Source organism: Opisthocomus hoazin, chromosome W, assembly GCF_030867145.1.
Source record: "Opisthocomus hoazin isolate bOpiHoa1 chromosome W, bOpiHoa1.hap1, whole genome shotgun sequence".
Lineage (NCBI taxonomy): Eukaryota > Metazoa > Chordata > Aves > Opisthocomiformes > Opisthocomidae > Opisthocomus > Opisthocomus hoazin.
In genome coordinates this window covers 46,564,186-46,577,831 of record NC_134453.1, presented here as the reverse complement: position 1 = coordinate 46,577,831, position 13,646 = coordinate 46,564,186, and the positions used below count along the sequence as shown (strand labels likewise).

The 13,646-nt window shown below is 47.8% G+C and overlaps 1 protein-coding gene across 1 annotated transcript in view; it reads right to left on the bottom strand.

Annotated features, from left to right (window-relative positions):
- LOC104331132 (macrophage immunometabolism regulator) overlaps nucleotides 1-13,272 on the bottom strand; it is a 52,774-nt gene extending 39,502 nt beyond the window's left edge. Inside the window, exon 1 of the mRNA XM_075446491.1 lies at nucleotides 13,089-13,272. The gene's annotated coding sequence lies outside the window, so the exon portion shown is untranslated. The remainder of the gene's footprint in view (nucleotides 1-13,088) is intronic.
- Between the last annotated feature and the right edge of the window lie 374 nt (nucleotides 13,273-13,646).

Genomic DNA, 13,646 nt, shown 5'->3' with positions numbered 1-13,646 from the left:
CATCCGGCTGGAGACCGGTCACCAGCGGTGTTCCTCAGGGCTCAATTCTAGGATCAGTTCTGTTCAATATTTTTATCAGTGATCTGGATGCAGGAGCTGAATGCACCATTAGCAAGTTTGCTGATGATGCCAAACTGGGAGATGCTGTTGACTCTCTTAAGGGACAAGAGGCCTTGCAGAGGGAATATAGACAGACTGGAGTATTGGACAATCATCGATGGCACGAAATTTAACAAGTTGAAATGCCCAATTGTGTACCTGGGATGGAGTAATGCTGGACATAAGTATAAATTGGGAGATGGGTGGCTGGAGACCAGCCCCACAGAAAGGGATCTGGGGGTGCTAGTCGACAGCAGGCTCAATATGAGTCAGCAGTGTGCCCTGGCAGCCAAAAGGGCAAACTGCATCCTGGGGTGCATCAAGCACAGTAGAACCAGACAGTCAAAGGTGGTGATTATCCCACTGTATTTAGTATTGGTTTGGCCTCACCTTGAGTACCGTGTGCAGTTCTGGACTCCGCAATTTAAGAAGGATACTTAAGAAAGCATCCAGAGGAGGGAAACAAAACTGGTGAAAGGGCTGGAAGGCATGTCCTATGAGGAGCGGCTGAGGACACCGGGGTTGTCTAGCCTGGAGAAAAGGAGGCCCAGAGGGACCTCATTGCTCTCCACAGCTTCCTGAGGAGGGGAGGTAGAGAGGGAGGTGCTGATCTCTTCTCCCTGGGATCCAGTGATAGGATGCATGGGAATGGTTCAAAGCTGCACCAGGGGAGGTTCAGCCACGGCATTAGGAAACATTTCTTTGTCGAGAGGGTGCTCAAACACTGGAACAGGCTTCCTAGAGAGGTGGTCCGTGCCCCATGCCTGTCAGTGTTTAACAGGCATTTGGACAATGCCCTTAATAACATGCTTTACATTTTTGGTCAGCCCTGAAGTGGTCAGGCAGTTGGTCTAGATGATCATTGTAGGTCCCTTCCAACTGAAATAGTGTATTCTATTCCATCAACATGGAGATGGATGGATAATAGTCTTTCTGCAAAGTATACTGCCATATCTTACCCTGCAGTGGTATTTCAAAGATGGCATCTTCACTGATGTTATTCCAGCTGTGCAGGTACTCTATTTCCACCAGCCCCACCACCCACTTCCCCAATACCTTCCAGGGGCCTCTCCAGCTGCACGATGAAGCTTGAGCTGATGTCTTGTGGGAAGATCGTGGCATTAGTTTTTCTGGGTAGAGCGATATAGAAACCTGCAGCAGCCATCCTTTTTCTCCCCGCTCCAGCCCAAGTTATTAGGTGTCCTGGACTTAGGAGGCTTCTACCCAACTGGAATTTCTGGGATCAGCCATGCCATTTCACGAGCAGCTATTTTGTTCTTCCATTCCATTTGGCAGCCATGATCGTCTCAATTTTATAGATTCTGTCCTCATCAGAATTCACTTTTTTGAAGTTCGTCGGGGTAAAATGCTCCCTTGTTTGCTTCATGATCATTGTCTATTAAGCGGTACACAGTTATCTGTCCCCTTCTCACAATTTCAGCTACTACAATAATTTCATCTGTGAACATCTGCTCATAACATTTCTCAGATTTCTCTTTTGTTCTCAACAGCCTGATGTGGTCTCCCTTTTTCAGCAGAAGAGCAGATTCTTTCATTTTAAACACAAACACACACACACACCCCCCTACGGTTTACCAAACCCTTACAGAGCTTAAAGGGTTCACACCTACAGGCCTGGCTCTGACAGTTCTGTGGAAGCTACGGTTATAGCTTTCTACAAACTCCAACAACACATCAATGTAGCGGAACATGTTGCACAGCGTAAAATATCTCCACATCTTGGTTTTGAGCATCCTGTTAAACCAGTCTATGACAGAGGTTTTTACTTCATCATTAGTAAAAAAAGGGGAACATTACACTGCTTTAACAGCTTGTTTAAAGGCTGGTTTAAAAATTCTTTTCCCTGCTCCCTGTGTAATTTCTAAGGCTTGCATCCCCTGCCAAAAATGGTTTTAAAAGCCCCAGCTTTTTCAGAATCTGTTTTGCCTTTTAGGACAACAGCTCAGGCATGCTTGGATTAAACATCTTTCACCACTAAGATACTTAAGACTATCATCATGTTTGGAAAACTGTTGCATAGCCACCAAGTCTGCTTGCCATTGTGCATCCACCTCTGCCACAATCATCTTGATTCATTTTAAGTGTTTTCTTGCCTTCGGGTATAAGCTGCAAGTGTCCTGGTCTGGAAGCTAGGTCACCTCTTGGCTTCTGTTCAGATAGGCCATTTGCCTTTCAGCAGCTTCAAAAATGGGATTTATAGTCACAAAGCTTCCTACCTCCCCAGGAGCACAGTAAATCTCTTAACAGAAGTGGTGTTTGTAGACGTGTCTACTGACATGCTGCTACTACACACATATATGAAAGGAAACACTGGTCAACCAATTTAACTCAAATACAAAGAAACTTTATTAACAAGGTATGAGAGGAGTTGGTTGCCATTCAAGACTTCACCAGGATTTTTCCCTTCCCTCCCCCCCTTGAACATCACTGTGACTTCTCTACCCTTCCTCCTTTCTTCAGCTGCTCTAGGCCCAGATAAAACACAAACAGGTAATAGCACAATTTGACTTCTCCCTCCTCAGTCAAATGGAGCTATGTGATATGTTCCATAAGGTTATCATCAAGCTAAGGACAAGGAAAGATACATAGCACTAGCCTGCACACCATAATGGTCTCGTAGCTAGCCGCAAGAGTCCCCCAACCATGGGCAAAGGGAGCTTCCCCCAACACCACCATCACCCACCCTCTATGTGATACTCACCTCAAAATCCAGTCTGAGAGTCACGGGTGTCACAGTTTAGTCCCCCTGGTAACAAAGAACCATGCAGCCACTTGCTCACATAACCCCCTTTTTTAAAAAGGGTAAAAAGAAAAAGACCTGGGGAATGACACCAAACTGGGAGCTGTGGTAGATACACCAGAAGGCTGTGCTACCATTCAGAGAGACCTGGATAGGCTGGAAAGTTGGGCAGAGAGGAACCTCATGAAGTTCAACAAAGGCAAATGCAGGGTCCTGCACCTGGGGAGGAACAAACCCATGCATCAGTACAGGCTTGGGGTGGACCTGCTGGAGAGCAGCTCTGTGGAGAGGGACCTGGGTGTCCTGGTGGACGACAGGTTGACCATGAGCCAGCAGTGTGCCCTGGCTGCCAAGAAGGCCAATGGCATCCTGGGGTGCATTAAGAGGAGTGTGGCCAGCAGGACGAGGGAGGTTCTCCTTCCCCTCTACACTGCCCTACTGAGGCCTCATCTGGAGTACTCTGTCCAGTTCTGGGCTCCCCACTTCAAGAAAGATGAGGAGCTACTGGAGAGAGTCCAGCGGAGGGCTACGAGGATGGTGAGGGGACTGGAACATCTCTCCTACGAGGAGAGGCCGAGGGAGCTGGGCTTGTTCAGCCTGAAGAAGAGAAGGCTGCGACGGGACCTAATAAATGCCTATAAATATCTGAAGGGTGGGTGTCAGGAGGATGGGGCCAAGCTCTTTTCAGTAGTGCCCAGCGACAGGACAAGGGGCAATGGGCACAAACTGAAGCACAGGAAGTTCCATCTGAACATGAGGAAGAATTTCTTCCCTCTGAGGGTGACGGAGCCCTGGCACAGGCTGCCCAGGGTGGTTGTGGAGTCTCCTTCTCTGGAGATATTCAAGACCCGCCTGGACAAGGTCCTCTACAGCCTACTGTAGGTAACCCGGCTTTGGCAGGAGGGTTGGACTAGATGACCCACAGAGGTCCCTTCCAACCCCTACCATTCTGTGATTCTGTGTGATTCTGTGAACTACAGGCCAGTCAGCCTCACCTCTGTGCCTAGACAGATCATCATGGAAACTATGCTAAGGAACATGGAAAATAAGGAGGTGAATGGTGACAGCCAACATGGCTTCACCAAGGGCAAGTTGTGCCTGACAAATTTGGTGGCCTTCTACAATAGGTTTACAGCATTAGTGAATAAGGGAAGAGCAACTGATGTCATCTACCTGGACTTGAGCAAAGCATTTGACACTGTCTTGCAAAACACCCTTGTCTCTAAACTGGAGACACATGGATTTGAATAATGGACCACTCGGTCGATAAAGAATTGGCTGGATGGTTGCACTCAAAGAGCTGCAGTCAATGTCTCGATGTCCAAGTGGAGACCAGTGATGAGTGGCATTCCTCAGAGGTCGGCACTGGGACTGGTGCTGTTTAATATCTTTGTCAGCGACCTGGACGGTGGGATTGAGCACACCCTCAAGAGGTTTGCAGATGACACCAAGCTGTGTGGTGTGGTTGACACGCTGGAGGGAAGGGATGCCATTCAGAGGGACCTTGACAGGATTGAGAGGTGGGCCTGTGCAAACCTCATGAGGTTCAACAAGGCAAGGTGCAAGGTCCTGCACCTGGGTCAGGGCAACCCCCAGTATCAGGAAACGCTGGGGGATGAAGGGATTGAGAGCAGGCTGAAGAGAAAGACTTGGGGGTGTAGGTTGACAAGAATCTCAACATAACCCAGCAACGTGCGCTCACAGCCCAGAAGGCCAACTGTATCCTAGGCTGCATCAAGAGAAGCGTGACCAGTAGGTCAAGGGAGGTGATTCTGCCCCTCTACTCCACTCTGGTGAGACCCCACCTGGAGTACTGCGTCCAGCTCTGGAGCCCTCAGCACAGGAAAGACATGGACCCTGTTAAAGTGGGTCCAGAGGAGGGCCACAGAAATCAGAGGGCTGGAGCACCTCTCCTATGAGGAAAGGCTGAGGGAGTTGGGGCTGTTCAGCCTGGAGAAGAGAAGGCTCCAGGGACACCTTATAGCAGCCTTCCAGTACCTGAAGGGGGCCTACAGGAAGGATGGAGAGGGACTTTTCACAAGGGCATGGAGTGACAGGACAAGGGGTAACGGCTTTAAACTGAAAGAGGGTAGATTTAGATTAGATACAAGGAAGAAATTCTTCACTATGAGGGTGGTGAGGCACTGGAACAGGTTTCCCAGAGAAGTTGTAGATACCCCCTCCCTGGAAGTGTTCAAGGTCAGCTTGGATGGGGTCTTGAGCAACCTGGCTTAGTGGAAGGTGTCCCTACCCATGGCAGGGGGGTTGGATCTAGATGATCTTTAAGGTCTCTTCCACCCCAAACCATTCTGCAATTCTGTGATTTTATTCCTAAAAATTGGATCTCTTGCGCAGGTCCTTAGACCTTACTTTGTTTTATGGCAAAACAGCTGTCAGAAGGATTTGGGTTATTTTCTCCCCTTTCTCAGAAACTTCTGCTGCTGTGTTGCCCCACATGATGATGTTGTCAATGAATTGCAGGTGCTCCGGAGCTTCACCCTGTTCCAGTGCAGTCTGTTTAGTCCATGGCAAATGGTAGGGCTGTGCTTCCACCCCTGGGGCAGTTGACTCCAGGTGTACTGGAGGCCCCTCCAAGTGAAAGCAAACTGTGGCCTGCACTCTGCTGCCAAAGGGATGGAGAAGAATGCATTAGCGATGTCAATTGTAGCATACCACTTGGCTGCCTTTGACTCCAGCTGATATTGAAGTTCTACCATGTCTGGCACAGCAGCACTCAACTGCAGCGTGACTTCATTCAGCCATAATAATCTACTGTCAGTCTCCACTCTCCAGTAGATTTTCTCACTGGCCATATGGGACTATTAAAGGGTGAGAGAGCTTTGCTGATCACTTTTTGACTCTCTAGTTGACGGATCAGCTGATGAATGGGGATAAGGGAGTCTTGGTTGGTGCGATATTGCCATTAGTGCACCACTGTGGTAGCGATTGGTACCTCAGCAACCCCAAAAGAGAAGGGTCCTCCAAGAGACTAGGCAAAGTAGACAGCTGTTTAATATCATCTGTCTTCAAGGCAGCTGTACCAAAAGGTCATCGGTATCCTTTTGGGTCATTCAAATACCCTTTTCTGAGTTTACACCAAGGATACATGGGGCCTCAAGGCCAGTCACAATGGGGTGCTTCTGCCACTCCTTCCCACTTCAGCTTCCATTAGAGTTAACTGTTGGAATCCCACTAGAGCTTTATACTCTTGTGGATCTGACACGTGCCAGGCCATTGAATCCACATTGTCCAATAAACGCGGTTGTCCCTTTCCTCCACCTGGCTGGAGGCAGGGCCCCTCTAATCCTGGTCAGAAAATTTGCTACTCGCTGTAAAAATGACTTAGAGGTCCCTTCAAGAGGATCAGAAGTAAGATGAGGCCTTCTGCCCTGTCTGGGGAACTGCCTGCTGCAAACTGGAGCGGCCTTTCTCCTAGAAGAAACCCCCTTTTGTGATTGTTTTACCTTGCAACTCACGCACTTGTGCCTCTAGACTTGAGGTAGGTTTTCCATCCCACATCCTCATGTCCTCTCCATGGTCATGCAGGTAAAACCACAGGGTGCCTCGTGGTGTGTAGCCTCTGTATCCTCTCTCTTGATTAGAGAAAAACTCCTAATAGCTCAGATACTGGTCTGTACATGCGGGGAGCAGAATCTATCCTCTTTGAGTTGCTGGACCTTCCAGGACAGTTTCTCCACAACCGAGATGAGGGAGGAAGAGAGAATTTCTTCATATTGCCAGAGTCAGCCAGCCACTTCATCCACTGTTGGCGCCTCTTCACCTTTCCAGTCCATTGTTGCCAGTGAGTTGGCATATGAGGATGGTGCGCTCCATACAAACTTCCTCCAGATGGGTCGTGTGCACTGGACTTCATCTGGGTCTGTGGGTAACTGCGCATTGTCCGGGTCACAGTAAACCAGCTCCCACACAGCTAATTCCCTCAGGTACTGGATACCCCTCTCCATATTGGTCCACTTGCCTGGATAACACACAACATCTTCACTGAAAGGATACCTTTCCCTCACACCTCACAGAAGTCTCCTCCAGAGGCTGAGGGCTTGTGTCTTTTTTCCAATTGCCTTGTCAATGCCCCCTTCCCAAGACAGGGATCCAAGCTGCTTGGCTTCCCTGCCCTCTGATTCCAAGCTACTGGCCCTGTTACCCCAACATTGGAGCAGCCAGGTGACAATGTGCTCGCTGGATGGCAGCTGAAATCTTTTCACATATCTCACACCTCACTCAGGGACAGGGATTAGTTGATTATCTCTGGTTCTGCCTCCTTCACCTGTTCCTGTGATGGCCTGGGTTCATCGTCATTCCTTACTGGGCAAATTGATTTTTTTTTTTTGTGTGTGTGTATTTCTTCTTCTATATAGGGGCAAATGATACCAGCACAGGTTGGTTGTCTGGTTCAGCTGCAATGCCCATTGCAGCGGTCAGGGTAGCCGCATTGCCCATCGCAGGAGTTGGTGTAGCCATGGTGCCCATCGTTTTGTTTTCTCTCTCTTCCCCCTGAGGGTGCTGCATAACATCAAGCAGTGTTTGGTAGATACTGACCAGAGCCCAGCACAGTGTGGTAAGTTGTGCCTCTTTGGAATAGCCACAGCATTTTCCTTTCAGATATTCTGTCACTTTATTTGGGTTCCGTAGTTGTTTGGGAGTCAAGTTCCAAGCCATTGGAGGCGAGAAGTTCTCTAGATACCTGCCCATATTCTCCCACATGCCATGCCACTCACGACTATCCAGCCTTGGGGCAGGTCTCTGGGCGATATTCTTAAAAATTTTAATTGTAACCCTAAACAAGACCTGAAACACATTCAGGAGACATAGCAATAAAAGCATGGTGGCTTGGACATCCCAAGGATATTCAAAATTCTCAGAAATTGTTTTGACTAGCCTGAGGGAAAAAGGGGAGGTGAAAGAGTGGGGGAAAGTACCCCCTCCTGTCTTCTCCATAGATTGGGTGTGATTATTAATAAATTCCAAGAGATAGTACTCAACGTATGGGCATGACAGCAATGCCGCATATAAATACCAGCTTAACCTTATGGCCAGTGATCTTATCCTAACATAAGTCAATATTAAACAGTATAGCAAAATGATAATGCTGATCCATTTCCCAGAGGTGACAAACAGCACCATAGGGAATACATATAGCAAGTAAGGATTTACATACCTCAACCATGTAACTAAAGAAAACAACTGTTTAACTACTATAATAAATGTGTGTAGCAAATTATAACAAATTTATTTTAACACCTTCTGGTCAGCCCTGCCATTATCCCAACCCTTCGTGCCCCATGTTGGGCGGCAAAAAGAACTGTCATGGTTTCACAGAATCACAGAATAGTAGGGGTTGGAAGGGACCTCTGTGGGTCATCTAGTCCAACCCTCCTGCTGAAGCAGGGTCACCTACAGCAGGCTGCACAGGACCTTGTCCAGGCGGGTCTTGAATATCTCCAGAGAAGGAGACTCCACAACCTCCCTGGGCAGCCTGTTCCAGTGCTCCGTCACCCTCAGAGGGAAGAAGTTCTTCCTCATGTTCAGACGGAACTTCCTGTGCTTCAGTTTGTGCCCATTGCCCCTTGTCCTGTCACTGGGCACTACTGAAAAGAATTTGGCCCCATCCTCCTGACACCCACCCTTCAGATATTTGTAGGCATTTATAAGGTCCCCAACCTTTTAACCCCAGCCAGCAACAGAGAACCAGGTGGCCACTCGCTCACTCCTCCCCCCCAGTGGGATGGGGAGGAGAATCAGAAGAGGAAAGGTGGAACTCATGGATTGGGATATAGACAGTTTAACAGAAGAGCAAAGGAAGAGAAAAAATAACAACAATAAAACAGATAAAAAGAAAATACAAAGCATGGCGATGCTGTGAAAAGCCGGAATTGAAGACTCAATAGTCAGAGGGCTATTAAGCAGGTATTCTTTATTATGGTACCAGGCACACGGGGGATCTCTCCTCCAAATGTGCGCGCCAAACACCCTGTCATTTCAGGTTAAATACAATCACAATATACATATTCATCGTATTTCCGAGAAATGCTTAGAATATTCATGACTTTTCTGAGAACTCATTAGCATATGTTAATGTCTTTCACGCATGTCTGTTAGCATCCTCGGGTGGTCTTTGGGGGTCCTAAGACGAAGGCTTATACTCCTCACCACAGTGTCCGCTGGTTGACCTTTGTTTCTGCACAAACTCAGTTCTAAGATCAGTATACTGTGTCCTTCCAGGTTGTTTTGCTCTGGTCTTGTTGCCCTCTTGGTGCCTCTTTATCTGTAGCTTGGTGCATCTGCCCTCCCAAGGCTGAGCTGTCCAAATAACATTATTTAAGAGCCTCTCTATCTTAGAGCTTTCCTGTCTTCTCAGAACAGCAAGGATCTACTTTAGTTGCATTACAATCACTCTAGTAAGTGGAAATTTTACATTTACAGGTATCAAAACATATATAGAAATGCATAAGGAGTGTGCAAATATTTATATTCCATCTATTGTATGTATTTTTATATGCAGCCAATCAGAGGGAGATCTGAGAATACGTGGGTATGACAGTGTCGAAAATAGCCATTAGCCAGTCACAAAGCAGTGTGAAAACACACGGGAAATGACATTGTCAAAAGTGGGGGGCTTCCTTTCTGTCATTCTTCTGGGTACACTGGTAGGTAGGTGCGGCTAGTTCTGCCAGCCAATCACAGGGCTGTCTGAGAATACATGGCTATGACGGTGTCAAGAAATGGCTGTTGGCAAATCACTGAGCAGTATGAAAACATGTAGGTTCAACAAAATGGCAGTCCCCTGCATATTTAGGGGAAGGGTTTTCCTGGCCTGATGTATTTCCGGGTGAACTGGTAGGGGAGGCTGGTCCTGCCAGACAATCACAACAGATGACATGACCAGAAGTGGGGAGTGACTTTTAGTGGGCCAGAACCATTATATATGAACGCCTTTCCCCCCATACACTGCATTACTAAGTTGATGACTTCACTCCCAGCTTCTCTACCTCCTCTCCCTGAGCAGCGCAGGGGGATGGGGAATGGGAGTTGCAGTCAGTTCATCACACATTGTCTCTGCTGCTCCTTCCTCCTCACATTCTTCCCCTGCTCCAGCACGGGGGCCCACCCAGAGGAGATAGTCCTTCATTAACTGCTCCAGCATGGGTCCTTTCCACAGGGTCACAAGTCCTGCCAGAAAACCTGCTGTGGGCTCCTCTCTCTACAGGTCCACAGGTCCTGCCAAGAGCCTGCTCCAATGGGTCACAGCTTCCTTTGGGCACATCCACCTGCTCTGGCATGGGGTCCTCCATGGGCTGCATGGTGGATATCTGCTCCACCATGGACCTCCATGGGCTGCAGGGGGACAGCCTGCCTCACCATGGTCTTCACCACAAGTTGCAGGGGAATCTCTGCTCTGGCACCTGGACCACCTCCTCCCCCTCCTTCTTCACTGACCGTGGTGTCTGCAGAGTTGTTTCTCTCACATATTCTCACTCCTCTCTTCCAGCTACTGTTGCGCAGCAGGTTTTTTTCTCCCTTCTTAAATATGTTATCACAGAGACACTACCACCATTGCTGATTGGCTCAGCTTTGGCCAGCAGCAGCTCTGCCTTGGAGCTAGCTGGTACTGGCTCTATCAGACATGGAGGAAGCTTCTGGCTTCTTCTTACAGAAGCCACCCCTGTACCCCACCTGCTACCAAAACCTTGCCACAAAAACCAAATACAGTGATAAATCTGCAGCAGGTACTGTTTTTTTGGAAAGGTGTCTCTCATATCACAACATTCACACTTCAAAAGGTCACTTCCTCAAGCTTACTGAAATTATTTAATACAATGACCTTTCAAGTTTTACTCTCTGCCTCCTTCTCAGATGTCCCTCCCCATACTTAAATGCTACCTAGAAGTTAGTGTTTGTTTACATGCAATGCCAGTATGGGACAAATATTAATAGAAGTCCAACAGCTCACTCATAATAAATATGATTTACACTTATAAGTAGTGCCAAGAGAAAACACAGTTGGAGCTTCTCCATTACTCCTACCGAGATCTGCTTAAGTGCAGTCTTCTGATATTAATTTCTACATGCAGCTATGCAAGCATGTATGTACAGTGATGTACACCAACGGCAGCAACATTAAGTTGGGTGGTGGGAAGAGAAGCTGTCAATAAGGGAAATGAAAGGGGAAAGGGGCGGGGGGGGGAAATCAATGCTGCACATCTCTACTCCTTGTGCCTCTTCATGGGAATGTTCCAAGGAATTCTACTGTATTCAGAGCAATGTCAGAAGGCAGCCAACTACTGGTAGAATTAGCAAGTTATTCTCCCATCACAGACCTTCTCTATCATTCCTACTGATATCTGCTTAACTGCAGCCTTCTGACATTAATTAATTGCTACATGCAGCTATGCAAGCATGTATGTACAGTAATGTACAGTACCACCCTAGACAGACACCGTAACAAGCCACATTCACATAAAACATCTACTAGTATACATTATTTGCCATTTTCTGTGCAATAGGTACACATGCACTCTCACTTATGTCAGCTAAAACCCTATATAAAATTGCATATGAATAATAATTAGATAAGAAAAATTAAGACTTGAGACTATTTTCCTACACAGCTGTAGGACACTTCAAACATCAGTACTTTAACTGTTCATACACCCCCTCCCCTATATCTTAATAGGCAAAGGAAACCTGCCAATAAACCAAAACCACTTAGCAAACTCTATATTCTATAATTTTAATGCATGTTAGAGGGCACAAATGCAATCTGCGAGTATCATGGATGATATAACTGACATTTCAACAGAGCTTTGACCCTTCATTTACCTTTCACAAAAAACAAACAAACAAACAAAAAACCTAAAAAAACCAACACACCAAAAAAGTACCCCCAAAAAACACCCACAGGAAAACCCAAATTACAAACCACCAACTTTTACTACAATGCAATATAAAGTTAGCCATAGAAAGCTGGGCACTAGTACACATTGTTACTATTAGACTGAATAGTAAGGTCATAGTCAGGTTTAGCACTTGTATAAGAGTATTAAGAATGGTATAATTGGGACTACTGTTGGTTGTAAGTCGCAACTTAAAAAGAATTAAGCAGTTATGAACAGACACAGATGCTAACATATGTTAATTTTGGCTTTCCCACCAGTTTAGACTGTTAACAATAGCTGATGCAAAATACACCTGATCAATCTAACTACAAGCTTAAGGATTTACATAAAAATTCCCAAGGCTTCTGCACAAAGGTATCAAAATTAATACCCTTTCCTCCTCCCCCCCCCCCCGACTTGCCAGAACAGCTTCACTGCTCTGCTCTTCACTGCTTAATTCTTATTTTCATTATATTTTAAAGCATTTATAGAAGGAGAAGAAAACATGGGTCAGGGATAGAACACAGAAAAAAACAGGCCTGCAGACCCCTCCGCTATGGCGGGAAAAGAGCTCACCACATTCATTTCTGTCTTGCTGATGACACTACAATAGTAAGTACAGAGATAGGAACCCTACTCAGAGAAAAGGAAAATGAAAACATATATATCACGATCTCCATGCTGCAGGGGAAAATCCTGTCTACATAAGAGCACCGGGTGCTGCAAGGGCTCGAGAAGCACCATGCAGCTGTGAGAGGATGGCTGCTCAGCCACATGAAGAACATGTCTGCTTACCTACCCTGCACCCCCTAGCCTACATAATGGTATTTCAGACGCCTTCTGCCCGCTGCTGCCTGGTCTCACGGCATGGCCCCGGAGTGATCGAGGTCTTTTTCGAGAACCGACTTTAAAGACAGGCAGCAGCGGGCAGAAGCTGCCAGCCCTGCCGTGGAGCCCAGCTGCGTTACGAGAGGGCAGCAGCGTTACTGCCTTCTGCTGAAGTGCTAAGTGTGAGCACACCCCACCCCCACCGCTACCGCACGCAGAAGCGTAACGCTGCGCTAAGCGGTTCGCCAACTCCCTGCGCTCAGCACCCTGACGCGACAGGAAATCCGCAGTTAACGCTGCGCGCCCGCGGCCCGACAGCCAGGAAACACACACTCCGAGCCGCACATCTGGGTGATTTAACCTCACCACCCCAACGGACCCCACGGGGGACGCAGCCCTCACACAACCTTCACGAACAAACAATGCTGGGCGCCCCGCAGCCACCACACCGACCACTAGCGCTTCGCAGCACCCGCACACTGCCCTTCGGTCCCACCGCACGGCACCTTTCCTGTCAGTCCCTCGCTGGCCCTCGCAGCGCCTTGGCCACCCGCACGGTGCGCTAAAGTCTGCCCGGCTTCCCACGGCCCCTCCCCAGGTACCACCCGCCGCCCGTGCTCCAACAGGCACAGGCAGGGCCTGCCGCAGAGCCCGAACTACAACCCCGGCGGCTCAGCGAACCGGCACCACTCCCACCTGCGATCCAGGGCGGTGGAACTCCGACACGGAGCAAGGAGAGACAACAAGACTCAGAGTACGATACAGTCCACTACGCCTGCTAAGGCTAAGGATGAAAATACCCCCCCATACTCACGACCCATGGGGTAATGGATGCTTCCAGCCAATCACAACAGACCATGTGATCGAAAGAGGGGCGTGACATCCGGAGCAAATAGTACATCTGGCTATCTTCAGGGATGGGTATTTCACCAGAAGCCAGGGGTGGGGCATTTGTTATTTCTTATCTTGACTAAAAGTTGCCCCTGTACTGCTTGCATACACATATTATGTATACTTGGAAATTCCATTTTCTTTTGCTGTCACTAAAGCATGTTGTTGAAATT